Source organism: Lissotriton vulgaris, chromosome 7 (genome assembly GCF_964263255.1).
Source record: "Lissotriton vulgaris chromosome 7, aLisVul1.2, whole genome shotgun sequence".
NCBI lineage: Eukaryota > Metazoa > Chordata > Amphibia > Caudata > Salamandridae > Lissotriton > Lissotriton vulgaris.
Window position 1 is genome coordinate 1,663,752,244 of NC_141695.1, and position 12,987 is coordinate 1,663,765,230.

At 46.1% G+C, this 12,987-nt stretch overlaps 1 protein-coding gene across 1 annotated transcript in view; it reads right to left on the reverse strand.

Annotated features, from left to right (window-relative positions):
• EFCAB8 (EF-hand calcium binding domain 8) overlaps window positions 1–12,987 on the reverse strand; it is a 1,673,324-nt gene that overhangs the window by 957,776 nt on the left and 702,561 nt on the right. The window lies entirely within an intron of this gene.

Sequence of the window (12,987 nt, forward strand, 5' to 3'; positions counted from 1 at the left end):
TGCTTCTCAGTGCATCCACTGGCGTTTACTTTTAAATAAGAATCTAACAACACGCTAAGCATTACAATCGGCTCCCCTCAGCGTGCAGCCACAGTCTGCGTCGTCTGGTGTCGGATGAGGGGGCGAGGGAGGGCTGCTGTGACGTCAGCCTCGTTCTCGGAGTCCATTGGCCCCGGCCTCGGATGTTCCGCACGCTGGAGGACGGACATAATTCACGGTGACGCGGGGCTCCCATGCCCGAGGGAGAGCCCCGCGGAGGCTACAGAACACCGGATTGTCAGTAAGTGGGACTTAGTTGGGGGACGGCGCACTCGTGTGTGTATGTGTGCGTGTGTGTGTGTGTATGTGTGCGACGGCGGGGGTGTCTCTGTATGTGTGCGTGTGTATATGTGCGCTACTGTGTGTGTCTCTGTGTGCGACGGGGTGGGTGGGGGGGAGTATCTGTATGTGGGCGTGTATGTGTGCTCGTGTGTGTGTGTCTCTGTGTGTGCGCATGCGTGCAGGGGGAGATGTGCCTGTGTATGTTTGCGCTTCCCAGGAGACAGGAGATGGCCACAGCGAGCGCTTTCTTGCGCTCGCGGCCCTCTCCGATCGCCTTTTGCAAGATGCGCGCGGCCAGCTCCTGTCTCCTGGGAAGCTGAGTCACTGACAATAGGTCTCTGGCGAGACCGCGCTTTCGCGCGGTTAACGCCACGAGACCTAAAAATGGGATTTCATATCTAATGCTATATATCTGAAAAGTTTGAACAGTACACTTAGATACTGCAGTGTTGTGTTAAAAAAAACTCACAGACTTTCATTTAACATGCTTTGCACAGTTCACTTGTCACACAGTTCACTTTACAAAATCCTCTAACTTTAGTCACAGAATGAAAACTAAATGTAGGAAGACAAACTGACTTTTGACCTCTGTATCTCTGAAAGCCAGCAAATGTGACAAGATTTAAAGGCATTTTTTTTTTGCTCTTTCACTTTGTGAGCAATAAAGATGCCTTTAAGTTTTGTTATCTTATCATATTTGCTCAGCTTTCAAAGAAAGAGGTCAAAAGTCAGTTTGTTTTCCTACATTTACTTTTTGTTCTGTGACTGAAGTTAGAAGATTTTCAACTTGCCAGAAAGTCCCTAAAAATAGCTCATCCTGAATAAATCTTGCTTGACAATGCAAATGGATTTTTCGAGACCTGCTGTAGACACAGTGTCACAAGAAACGCATGTGATAAAAACCTTGATGAGAAACCATGCAATTGAGGGGTGTGTTAGAACCTAAAAAATTTCAACCAAGTATAGAAGTAAGATGGAGAAATGACTGACCTAACAGATGCCCCAAATTGGGTGATGAAATCCTAAGAGGGAAAGCAATCGAACAATCCTTGAAAAGTTAAAGAAGGAAAGTGTCAACATAAGGTGGGTAAGTAGCTGGTAATTAAGTAAAGAATGATTACGGTCTGAAACAAACCTGTTCCAACAATGGGGCTGGCACAGCATTAAGCCATGGGGTATATTGCATGGATTGGCAGCATGAGCTTCTCCCTAATTGGTTGAGTCCCCTCATCTTCAAGATGGAGGGGACTGAGATGTGTGCTTCACCTCGAATACCCCACCTGAGAGGTGGGGTTGCCAAAAGTGGGCACACCTCTCTTCCTAACTTGGTTTTCTCCTGCCTAGAGTGGGGGGGGGGCAGAACTGGTGGGAGCCATTTGCTGGGGGCAGTAAAAGACAGGGACAGCTCCCAAAGGCAGCAGGCCTTTGAAGCTTCCCCTTTGTGGACCCGGCCCATCCTGAGGGAGGAGGCCGGACACCTCTGCCTGGATGTGCTTTGTTTCTGGACCCAGAGAGCAGAGGCTCTCTACCCAGTGGTCCAGAAACCTGTCTGGTGGTGGAAAATGATGGGCAGCCATTCAGGAACCACACCAGGGCTAGTTGTTTTTCAGGGGACATCTCTAAGATGCCCTCTGAGTGAATTTTACATTAAATCCCACACTGGGATCAGAGTGGGTTTAATGTGCTGAGAAAGTTGCTACCAAACTTCCTAGTTTTTAGTAGTCATTATGAAGTTGTGGAGTTCGTAATAACTGACTCCCAGACCATACACTCCTTATGGCTTTCCTACACTTACAATGTCTAAAGATGGACTTGGGCACCGTAGGAGAACAGGGCTCATGCACCCTGTTAGAGGGGTGACTTACCTAGGCCTCAGGTAGTGGGCTACAGGCATGGCACAGAGGTATGTGTGCCATGTCGACTCTTCACTTTTCTCTGCACCAAAACTCGCGGCTTGCAATGGCAGTATGTGATTGTTAACGTAAAGGGTCTCTAAGGGTTGCACAAGTGGTGCTGCAGTCCTTAGAGGCCTTACATGGTCACAGTGCCCTTGGTACCCATGGTACCTTTTACAAGGGGCTTACCTGTGGCCGGGGATGTGCTAATTGTGGGTACAAAGGTAGTTTTGGGAAAGAACACAGGCCCTGGGAACCTGGTTGGCAGGGGCCCAGGGTGCATCAAGTCAGGTTGCATCGGATGTCAGGCAAAAAGTGGGAGATAACCATGCAAAAAGGGGCACTTTCCTGCACAGTGCAGTTATAAAAGAGTAGTCTAGTACTCTACTCTGTTCAAGCCAATATGTAAGCTGTTAGTTCGAAGTATCAGCTTCAGCTCTTCTTTATTCAGTAATGAGTTCATGACTCTGTCTCCAGATGGGGGCTTTACCACTAGTGGGCCTGCAGCACTGATTGTGCCACATACACGAGTATCTCCTTAACCATGTCTCAGGTCTGCCGTTATGCGCCCTTTGTGTGCAGTTTACTGCCAATTTGACACTGCATTTAAAATGACTTGCCAAGGCTGAAAACGCCCCTTTTATGACACAGAAGTCACCCCTAAGGTAGGCCCTAGTTAGCCCTAAGGGTAGGGTGCAGTGTAAGTAAAGGTAGCACATGTACTTTTATGTTTTGCATGTTCTGGTAGTGTCAAACAGCTACATTCATGTTTCACTACTGTGAGGCCTACTACTCACATCAGTTAACATTTGGAATTCCTTAAAACACTTAAACTGTAATTCCTCATCAGAGAGGAGTAGCTGCATCATGTTTTATATCTTTGGAATAGTAATGATAAATCCTTTTTATTGATGACATTGGATTTAACATTAATGTTGCAGAAATACCACTTTTAGAAAGTGGGCATTTCTCTGCTCTCACTTCTTTGTGTGCCTTGCAGCCGGTCTCAAATACACGCCTGGGATGGGTAACAGCTACACTTTGTGCATTCCCTCCAGACAGCCACAAACACGAGAAGGCTAGGTGTGACAGAGTAACGATCTACATACATCTGCATTCTGATGTCTGTTCTTGGGCAGGAAGGGAGGATGGGGATGACACTTACACATCAATAGGTAGTGGACTGGCCCCACACACGGGGCTGATTACCCCCCCACCCCCACAGATAACCTAGCAGACAGGATGGAGTTGAAAGGATACTTGTGCACTTCAAAGACCACCCTAGAACTCTGTCAGAAAAACTGCTGTGCTGCTCAAAAAACTCCTTTCTGGACTGCTGACCTAGAAGGCATGTTTTCTCTTGTGCTGCCCAGCTGCCTTGTGCTCTCTGACTGTGCTGAGAGCTGGACTCTTCTTTTCCATCCAGGTGTGCTCTAAAGACTTGTTGGCTTGCCTTCTGTGGAGACTCAGGGATATTAAAGTGTTTACCTCTGCTCCTGTGCCTGGCTCACTGGAAGTGGACCCTAATACCTGCATCATGAATACCAATGCATGTCTTCTCTGCATGAAGCAGAACTCGTGCATCGATCCGGTTGGGGGAGTAGAATTGGAGCATCGCTCTCGGAACCAACGCATCTCTGTGAGAGCCCCAACGCATCAGAACCTCGCATTGTCGCATCTTGTAGAGATCGATACATCCCGTCAGCATCTTGTCTACTGAACCATCGCATTGCCCTCACTGCGGGATCAACATTGACGGATGACTTGACTGCGCATCATGCCTCGCTGTTGCAACCGAGATAAGGTAGTTTGTTCACCGGGACCTGTATGTGTCCTGTAGCTGGCGTATGCTCCCTTGCAGTAGGCCAGAATGTTTGACAGTGACCCGGTCCAGGGTGACCTCAAGTAACCCCTAAAGCGCTGTTTGCTTATAAGCACTAGATCTCATTTTATTCTTTAAAAATTTGTATCTCAACCTCTACATATTTATTTTTCTAATCTGTTGTGCAGACTTTTTGTAGTGTGTTTTCTCTGGTTTACTGTTGGAGTGTTGCACAAATACTTTACACATTGCCCCTTAAATTAAGCCTGACTGCTCTGTACCAAGCTACCATAGGGTGACCACAGGATAATTTATGTTTTGTAGTGACTTACCCTGACTAGGACTGTGGTTCCTGCTTGGAGAGGGCGCATACCCTGCCAACCAAAACCTCAATTTCTAACAAACAGTCATTCACAAGCATACATATCCCTCCTGATATTTTATACCTCCCTTGCCCAGGTCTCCCGAGCTGTAGTCATAGCAGCCTCTCCTGCAACGACAACACCTAGAGTATTGAGGTTGGAATAAATACGACCTGCAAAATGCTAATCCTCTGTGTCAGTGGATGCAGAGAACATCTACAAAAGATGTAAAGTGAAACATAATTGCTTGTTAATTATGTTTCACTTTACATCTTTTGTAGATGTTCTCTGCATCCACTGACACAGAGGATTAGCATTTTGCAGGTTGTATTTATTCCAACCTATACACTGCTGCAGTAGCAATTCTTTGAGAGCAGAGGCCCTGACGAAAGCCGAGGGACTAACAGCCCGATAGGCTGAAACATGTTGGCCTTTCTTTCCGACAGTTATTAGGTCACACTGTCGATTGCACAGTTCTATTTTTATTAGGGGACGTGCCCATATTCTAATTAAAATAGCATTTTTGGACACATCACTCTATTTTAATTCACCACATTGTTATTTAATTTTGCACTGCTTTTCACTATCACTACAGCCATCAAAGATTAGCTGTTTTATGGTGGTTCGCAAGTGCCTGTGGGCATGATCCAGTCCATAAACGATTGAATGTTAATCAGTCTTGATGATCAAGGAACTTACCATGTCATTAGCTGGATAACCATATGATATGACTGATCACTAAGTCCATTTGATGGCAATCCACATACTGAGGGTTTGGATCTTGTGAACCTGCACTGGAGCCATCCGTTCTCACGCACTAGTTTCTTCTATTTTTTAGGCTCTCCAAGGTGACTAGGGCAATAACTCACCACGATGGAGTTAAGAACAATAGTTACTTACCTGTAATCTGTGGTTCTCCAGTATTGGTGTCTTTCATAGATTCACATGCCTGAATCATTCCCCGTCGTCGGAGTGGGAGCCCCACGGTACATAAAAAAGCAGTAATATGCCATTTGTACATAGCAAATAACAGTTATACCCAACCAGGAAGTAAAGTAGCCCCAGCTACAGTGGAAAAAACTTCCACATTAGTGACTATCCAAGTCATTATGTATAGACCAAACTGCAGCCAATCAGGCCACAGCTCCCACCAGAATGCTCTCCCCAGAGACCCAGGCTCTCAGATTTTGTAGCACCGGAGTGTACCTGAGTATATAAATATATATCCATAGCCTTAGTGAGACTCTGAGGGGTGGTGGGTGGGTGCATGTGAATCTATGAAAGACACCAATACTGGAGAACCACAGATTACAGGTAAGTAACTATTGTTCTTCTCCAGTATTAGGGGTGTCTTTCATAGATTCACATGCCTGAATCAGAGTAGTTAGCAGTAATACAATATTTCGCTCTTGGACGCTAAGCTACACAGTTTTCATGCATGAATAATGTAATGCAATAACATATTAAAGCGTCAAAAGAGCAAGAGGAGGTGGGAGAGATCATCAGAGGCTCACCTTATTGAAAAAGATTACGCAGGACTGCTCTTCCCACCGAGGCATCAGTATCACTTGAAGAATCCAGACAGTAATGCCTCGTGAATGTGTGCCTGCTGGACCATGTTGCAGCTCTGCAGATCTGCAGGAGAGGCACACCAGCAAACAAAGCAGTTGAAGAAGAAACTGCTCTCGTAGAATGAGCTCTAGGTAAGGTCTGTAAGGGTTTACCTGCTTGTTGATGGCAGAGCCCTATCGTTGATGAGACCCACCTAGCGATAGTTTGTTTTGTCACTGCACAGCCTTGTCTCAGTCTGCCATGCGCTACAAATAGCTGATCCGTCTTCCTGATGGCAGCTGTCCTTGAAAGATAAAACTTAAGACATCTCCTGATATCTAATGAGTGTAAAGTCTGCTCAGCTGGTGACTGCGGATTCGGAAAGAATGTCTTAAGTATCACTGGCTCATTCAAATGAAAATCCGATGGTACCTTGGGCATGTACTTCGGGTTGGTGCGTAGTATCACCGAGTCATTCGTGAATTGCAAGAAAGGTGGTTTAGACGTGAACGCCTGCATGTCACTAACCCTTCTGGCTGATGTTAACGCCAGCAGTAATGCAACTTTCCAAGTGATGAACTTCAGATCAGCTTTATGAATCGGCTCAAAGGGATGGCGCATGAGCTGAGCCAGTACTATATTTAAATGCCAGGATGGAGGTGGCCGACGTATTGGTGGAAACATACGAAATAAACCCTTAAAGAATTTCTGGATTATTCTTGAGGAATATAGAGAATTCGTACCATCCTGACGGTATCGGGATATGGCCGCTAGAAACACTTTAAGTGTTGAGTGCGCCAAACCTGATTTAGCCAACTGCAAAAAGAAGGGTAAGATCTTTTCCGGTTCAGCATACATGGGATGTAAATTCATAATTTGGCACCAAGCACAAAAACGCTTCCATTTAAGCTTGTAAGTTTTGTTCGTTGAAGGCGCTCTAGCATTGGCTAGGACTTCTTGACAGTCTTGTGGAATGTTTAAATGTGCAAACTCATGGTGTTGAGGAGCCAAGCCGATAATTTCAGAGAATGAGGGTCCGGATGATATACCCTGCCTTCTTGAATTGTCAGAAGATTTGGAATTTGACAGTTGGACTGGTTCGCGTTCTGAGAGAAGAAGAAGCTGTGTGAACCAATATTGTCGTGGCCACCGTGGAGCAATCAAAATTATTCGACACGGTTGACCTTGGGAAATAATGGAATTGGCGGGAAGGCGTAGGCAAATATCCGCTTCCAATTCATTGACAGAGCATCCCGCAAGATTCTCTGAGGGGAATCCAGCTCGCAAACTGTGTACATTTCTTGTTCCGATATGTTGCGAATAGATCTAGATCGGGGTGACCCCATCTCTGGAAGATCCGATCCAGCGCTGGTTGATGCAGTTCCCACTCGTGAGTGCTGCTTTTGGATCTGCTCAGGGAATCTGCTAGCACATTGGCTACTCCTGGAACATGCACCGCTGACAAGTTGATGTTGTGATCCAGAGCCCAATTCCAGATCTCTTGAGCCTGCTGGGACAACCGGGCTGATCTTGTGCCCCCCTGCTTGTTCAGGTAATGCATGCTCGTTGTGTTGTCTGTTCGAATCAACACTGTCGAGTCTTCCAGTATCGCTTGAAAAGATTTCATGGCGAGGAAAATGGCCCTTAATTCCAATAAATTGATGTGCCATTTCTTTTGCTGTCTGTCCCATTTGCCACTGATCGTCATCCCTTGAAGGTGAGCGCCCCAACCTTCTAGCGAGGCATCAGTGGTTACGATGAATCTGGGGACTTCTGCGAGGAAAGCACAGCCCACTTGCAGGTTGTGTTCCTGACTCCACCACAGGATTGCATTCTTCATTCGAGGTGTTAAGGTGATGATATCCTCGAAGGAACCTGATACCTGCACCCATTGGGGACTGAGTTCCTCTTGCAAGGGTCTCATTCTCAGACGACAGTTTGGAGTGAGAGGGATGCACGATGAGATCATCCCTAGGAAAGATTTGAATTTTCGAACAGAAACGCACTCTTTTCTGAGGAGTGCAGTCGCCATCTTTTGAATCTTCTCCTGTCTTTCGTTTGAAATGAAGACCTGAGCGAGCTTGGAATCCAGCGTTGCTCCTAGGAAAGACTTCCTTTGTGATGGTACCAGATCTGATTTCTCGAAATTCACTGAGAAACCCAGGCTTTGGAGCAGACAAAGGCATTTCTGGACATGTTTGCTTGTTGTGGCGTGGGAATTGGCCTTGATAAGGCAGTCGTCCAGATATGGGTATATCTGAATACCCTGTAATCGTAAGTGGGCCGCTACAGGTGCCAACATCTTTGTGAATACCCTCGGGGCTGAACGTAGTCCAAAAGGAAGCACCTTGAATTGGAAATCCCTGCCAGCCACTCTGAACCTTAGGAACTTCCTGTGCCTGGGGAAAATGGGTACGTGGAAGTAAGCATCCTGAAGGTCTAGTGTTGCCATGTGGTCCCCTTCTGTCAGAAACTGGAGGATCTCTTGGAGTGTCAACATTCTGAACGTAAATTTTTTGATGTATTTGTTGAGGGCACGCAAATCGAGGATGGGGCGCCATTCCCCCGATTTTTTGCGTATCAAGAAAAAACGAGAGTAAAAACCTCTTCCTCTCTGATGTTGAGGTACTCTCTCAATTGCCCCCTTTCGAATCATTGTATTGATTTGGATGAACAGCTCTTTGAGATGCGCAGGGGCCGTCCTTTTGGGGGTGAATTTGGAGGGGTTTTTACAAATTCCAATATGTGGCCCTTGGAAACCACATCCAGGACCCATCTGTCTGTGGTAATTTCTGACCATTCTGAGCAATGCAGGGATATTCTTCCTCCAATTTGTTTCTGGCTGGGACAAAGTGGTGGCAGGATGTGTTCCTCACTTTTTGTTAGTGTTGTCTCTGCCCCGATATGTTGTTTTCCCTCGGGGCTGTGAATAATTATTTCTTCTTTGGCCATAAGTTTGTTGCTTGTATGGCTGGAACCTTTGGTTATTTTGGTTGTTCGTATATGATCGTTGTTGGTAATATCCTCCTCTATTTGTGAAGTTACCTCTTCCTCTAGCACCACGAAAGGAAGATTTCCGGTACTGCAGAGTACCCAACGATCGTGCAGTTTCTGTATCTTTCTTGATGGCTTGCAAAGCCTCATCCACATGCGAGCCGAATAGGTACTTGCCATCATAAGCCATATTCAACACCTTGGCTTGCACCTCCTGCCTAAAGGATGTAGATTTCAACCATCCCTCTCTTCTAAGGACTGCAGCTCCTGCCAACTGCCTGAATCCTGTAGCTGCTACGTCCACTGCAGCATCAATGATCTCCGACGAAGCACATTCCCCTTCCTGCAGAATTTTTGTGGCTTCGGTCCGGTCTGGTTCAGGCAGTTTTTGAATGTATGGCGATATGTCTGACCACATCTGCCTATCATACCTGCCGAGAATTGCCAGCGAATTAGCAGCCCTAACTGTGGTCGCTGCAATAGTCGATACCTTTTTCCCAATGGTATTGAGTCGCCTCCCATCTCTGTCCGTAGGAGTGGAGATCTGAGATGACGGGTTCTTTGCTCTCTTTTGAGCTGCTTGCGCAATGACTGACTCCGTCTTGGCCTGGCCGATCAGGCAAGCAGGTGAAGAAGTTGGTGCCCTGTACTTTTTATCCACTCGCGGTAAAACCGCAGGTAAATAATTTGGTGTGGCCATGATCTTTAAACCTTCTTTCCAAATAAAGTCTATAATAGGAATAGACCAACTTTGCCTCTGAGTTAAACTCTTAAAGTCGTACAGGAAACATTCGTCCTGTTTAGCCTCCATGGTAATGAGAAATCTCTTAGTTGCTTTGTCCATAATCCTATGGAAATTTGCAATATCCACCGGTGGTGACTCAGCTTTTGGTTGTTCATCTGGAGAAGGTGTGTCAGCTTGATAATCTTCATACTCCGACGAGTCCGTTTTATCTAATTCACCTTCTTCATGAGCTTCCTCATCAGTATTCTCACCCTTCGTTTGATGGTAGGACATCGGTGTTGATGGTCGGGCATGCTCCGCTTCTTCTGGCATTGTAGCCATTGGAGTCGGGGTTACTCGAGGCCGTGGAGAAGTGATTTGTGATTCGCCTGACTCTGAAGGCGGAAAATGGCGATAATAATCACTCAACATATACTGCAAATTTTGGAAAAGTTCCATTGGCATTTGCATCCCTGGTGTTGGTTCAGTCTCCAACCTAGGCGGTTGTATCACTTGCTCTTCTTCCTCCTGATCTTTTATTTGTATAAGCAAATCAGATGGGCTCTCCGCTGCCTGAAATAACTCATCACCAGATTCATCTTCCTCAGAATCCAAGAGCCTGTCTGGCATTTTTAGTGGCGACATAGATGCAGACTGTGATGAACGCTTTTGTAATAGTGCCGCAGTGGTGGCTGGAGATGGCAGCGGGATCACATTGCTCCTTGCTGACCAAACTTGAAGATCTGTGCAAGATGACAGCCTTGGTGTTGTTGGATTCTCTTGTGCCATTGTCAAATCTGTTTCTTGTTGTTTTGTCTTCGTCGTCGACGATGTACTCGTCGACGATAATTGCTCCGTCGACGACTGTGGCTGTTTAGTCCTCGTCGACGAGATGGACTTCGTTGTCGACGAGGGAACCGTCGACGGGACTACCTTCTTCGTCGACGGGGCCGTCGATGGGACTGTTTTCTTCGTCGTCGAGGCCGTCGACGATGACTTCGTCGACGGGGCCGTCGACGATGGAATCGTCGACGGCAGCTTCGTCGACGCTGATGTCGTCGACGGCAAGGTCTTCTTCGTCGACGGTAAGGCTGTTGTCGACGGCAAGCTTGTCGTCGACGCTTGTATTAGCTTCGTCGAGAGGTGTGACTATTTTCGTCGACGAGATAGGACGAACCTGGACATGCACATAAGTTGGAGAGGACGCTGAGGACATTACCATAGAAGGTTTTGGTGAGGAAAAAGCCATAGTAGAAGTCACTGCCGTGGCTGCCCGACAGGAAAACGGCAGAGTAGTCGCTGCCTTGGTGACAGGCCTCTGAGGTGACAATAAAGACACAGTCTTTTTAGATTCTGTTGGCCTCACAGATTTCTCAGAGGATTTTTTCATTTTTGAGGTAGAAGGCTCACCAGGGTCTACAGTGAGCTGGGCCTGTCTTGCCACCTTAGCCTTAGGAGTAGTCACCTTACTCTCAGCCATCCTCTTTCTAGATCCCATAGAAGACCCTGAGGCCAAACTTCCTACCTCAGAGAGTGGGTTATCCTTGTCTTTAATCCGCTGAATCCACAGCAGCAAGCGACCCTCTCTGTCCCTGAGGGTCTTTGCAGGAAAGGTGCGACAAATCTTGCACTCCTTAGCCTGATGATCAGGGTACAAGCAGTAGATGCAGAGAGTATGCGGATCCTCCTTAAACAGCCTTGCTTTTCCGCAGGATTCACAGGCCCTGAACAAGGACTTTGATTTAGACATGTTAGAAAGTGAAATCTTTCAGAAGTAGAGAAAAAACTGAGCAGAGCTCAGAGAGACTCCCTATCACACGACGTGCGGTAAAAAATCTGAGAGCCTGGGTCTCTGGGGAGAGCATTCTGGTGGGAGCTGTGGCCTGATTGGCTGCAGTTTGGTCTATACATAATGACTTGGATAGTCACTAATGTGGAAGTTTTTTCCACTGTAGCTGGGGCTACTTTACTTCCTGGTTGGGTATAACTGTTATTTGCTATGTACAAATGGCATATTACTGCTTTTTTATGTACCGTGGGGCTCCCACTCCGACGACGGGGAATGATTCAGGCATGTGAATCTATGAAAGACACCCCTAATACTGGAGAAGGATAGCTTTCCAGATGATTGGCCTTTAGACCCCCGGTTCCCTTTGTTGTTTATATGTTGAAATTGGGGATGTGAACCAGGGCAGGTCTTTAAAATTTTCCCTACGACCCTCCCACCTCTGTTTGTTATAGTATAATGCTGTTGTGCCACAGATGCATATGTTGAATTAACTCAATGAGGCCCTTGCACTGGAGATGTTTTAGTGTTGAAGCCAGACCCATGCAATGTTACCGTTAATGAATCTGCTTGCAGAGGATGTGATTGCCTAGTCTGCCATTACATAATAGCGAGGTATTTACAGAAATGTTGCCTGATGTTGAAGGAATGTTCAATGCCTTACTGGATGCCTAGTATATAAAAGAAGTTACTTACCTGCATAAAAAGTCTAGATAAAAGAGTCTTGTTGAAACAACAATCGGGTGTGGTGTCGTTTTATTGCGTGTGCCTCCCTGTCTCAGTATGAATGTGTGCTGCACTTATGCTTTACACCTAGCCTTCGGGTGCCTACCTGCCTCGCGCCAAGCTACCCTGGTTGAATTAGTGACCCAGTTCTAACAACGACCCTAAAGGTGCAGGATCAGCTGAGTTTCCTAAATCTCCCTGTTTGTTAATATAACAAACCACCTTTCTGTCCCGGAGGCTTCTGTAGAATATCTTGTGACAGGTGTTGTAGTCCTTTATTTACCTGAGAATCTGGAAGGCAGACCAAATGCATTATAGGGTCTTCCTTCTTGTACAGTTTTCAACCACAGTAAAGACCCATGGCAAGAAGAGTGGGCATAGCGACTGGAATCACAGATGAAGAGGGAGATACCTCCGGAGAAATCAAGAAAAATAACTCCTCTATTCTTAATTTGACATTCAAAAAAAGTCCAGCGGCAGCTAAAAAATTCCTAAAACTTTAGCTTTCAGTTAAAATTTAAGCACCAGAGTTCTTGGATTCTTGCTCCGGCAGAAGATAAAATACAAACTGACTGACTACCTCCCTGCAATCCATTAAGGTAGTAAAAGTGGGCGAGTCTGTTTTCCACTTTGCACAGTATAAGTATAGGAGCACCATTCTCTGCTTTCCCTCTCCTTCAAAACCAACGTGCTAGGGTAGTGATTTGACTGGATGGATTATGTTTTTTAAGACATGAAATGCTGCTAGCAATATATTTATTTTGTTGTTAAATATATGTAACCTAAAAATAGGCATAACATTATAT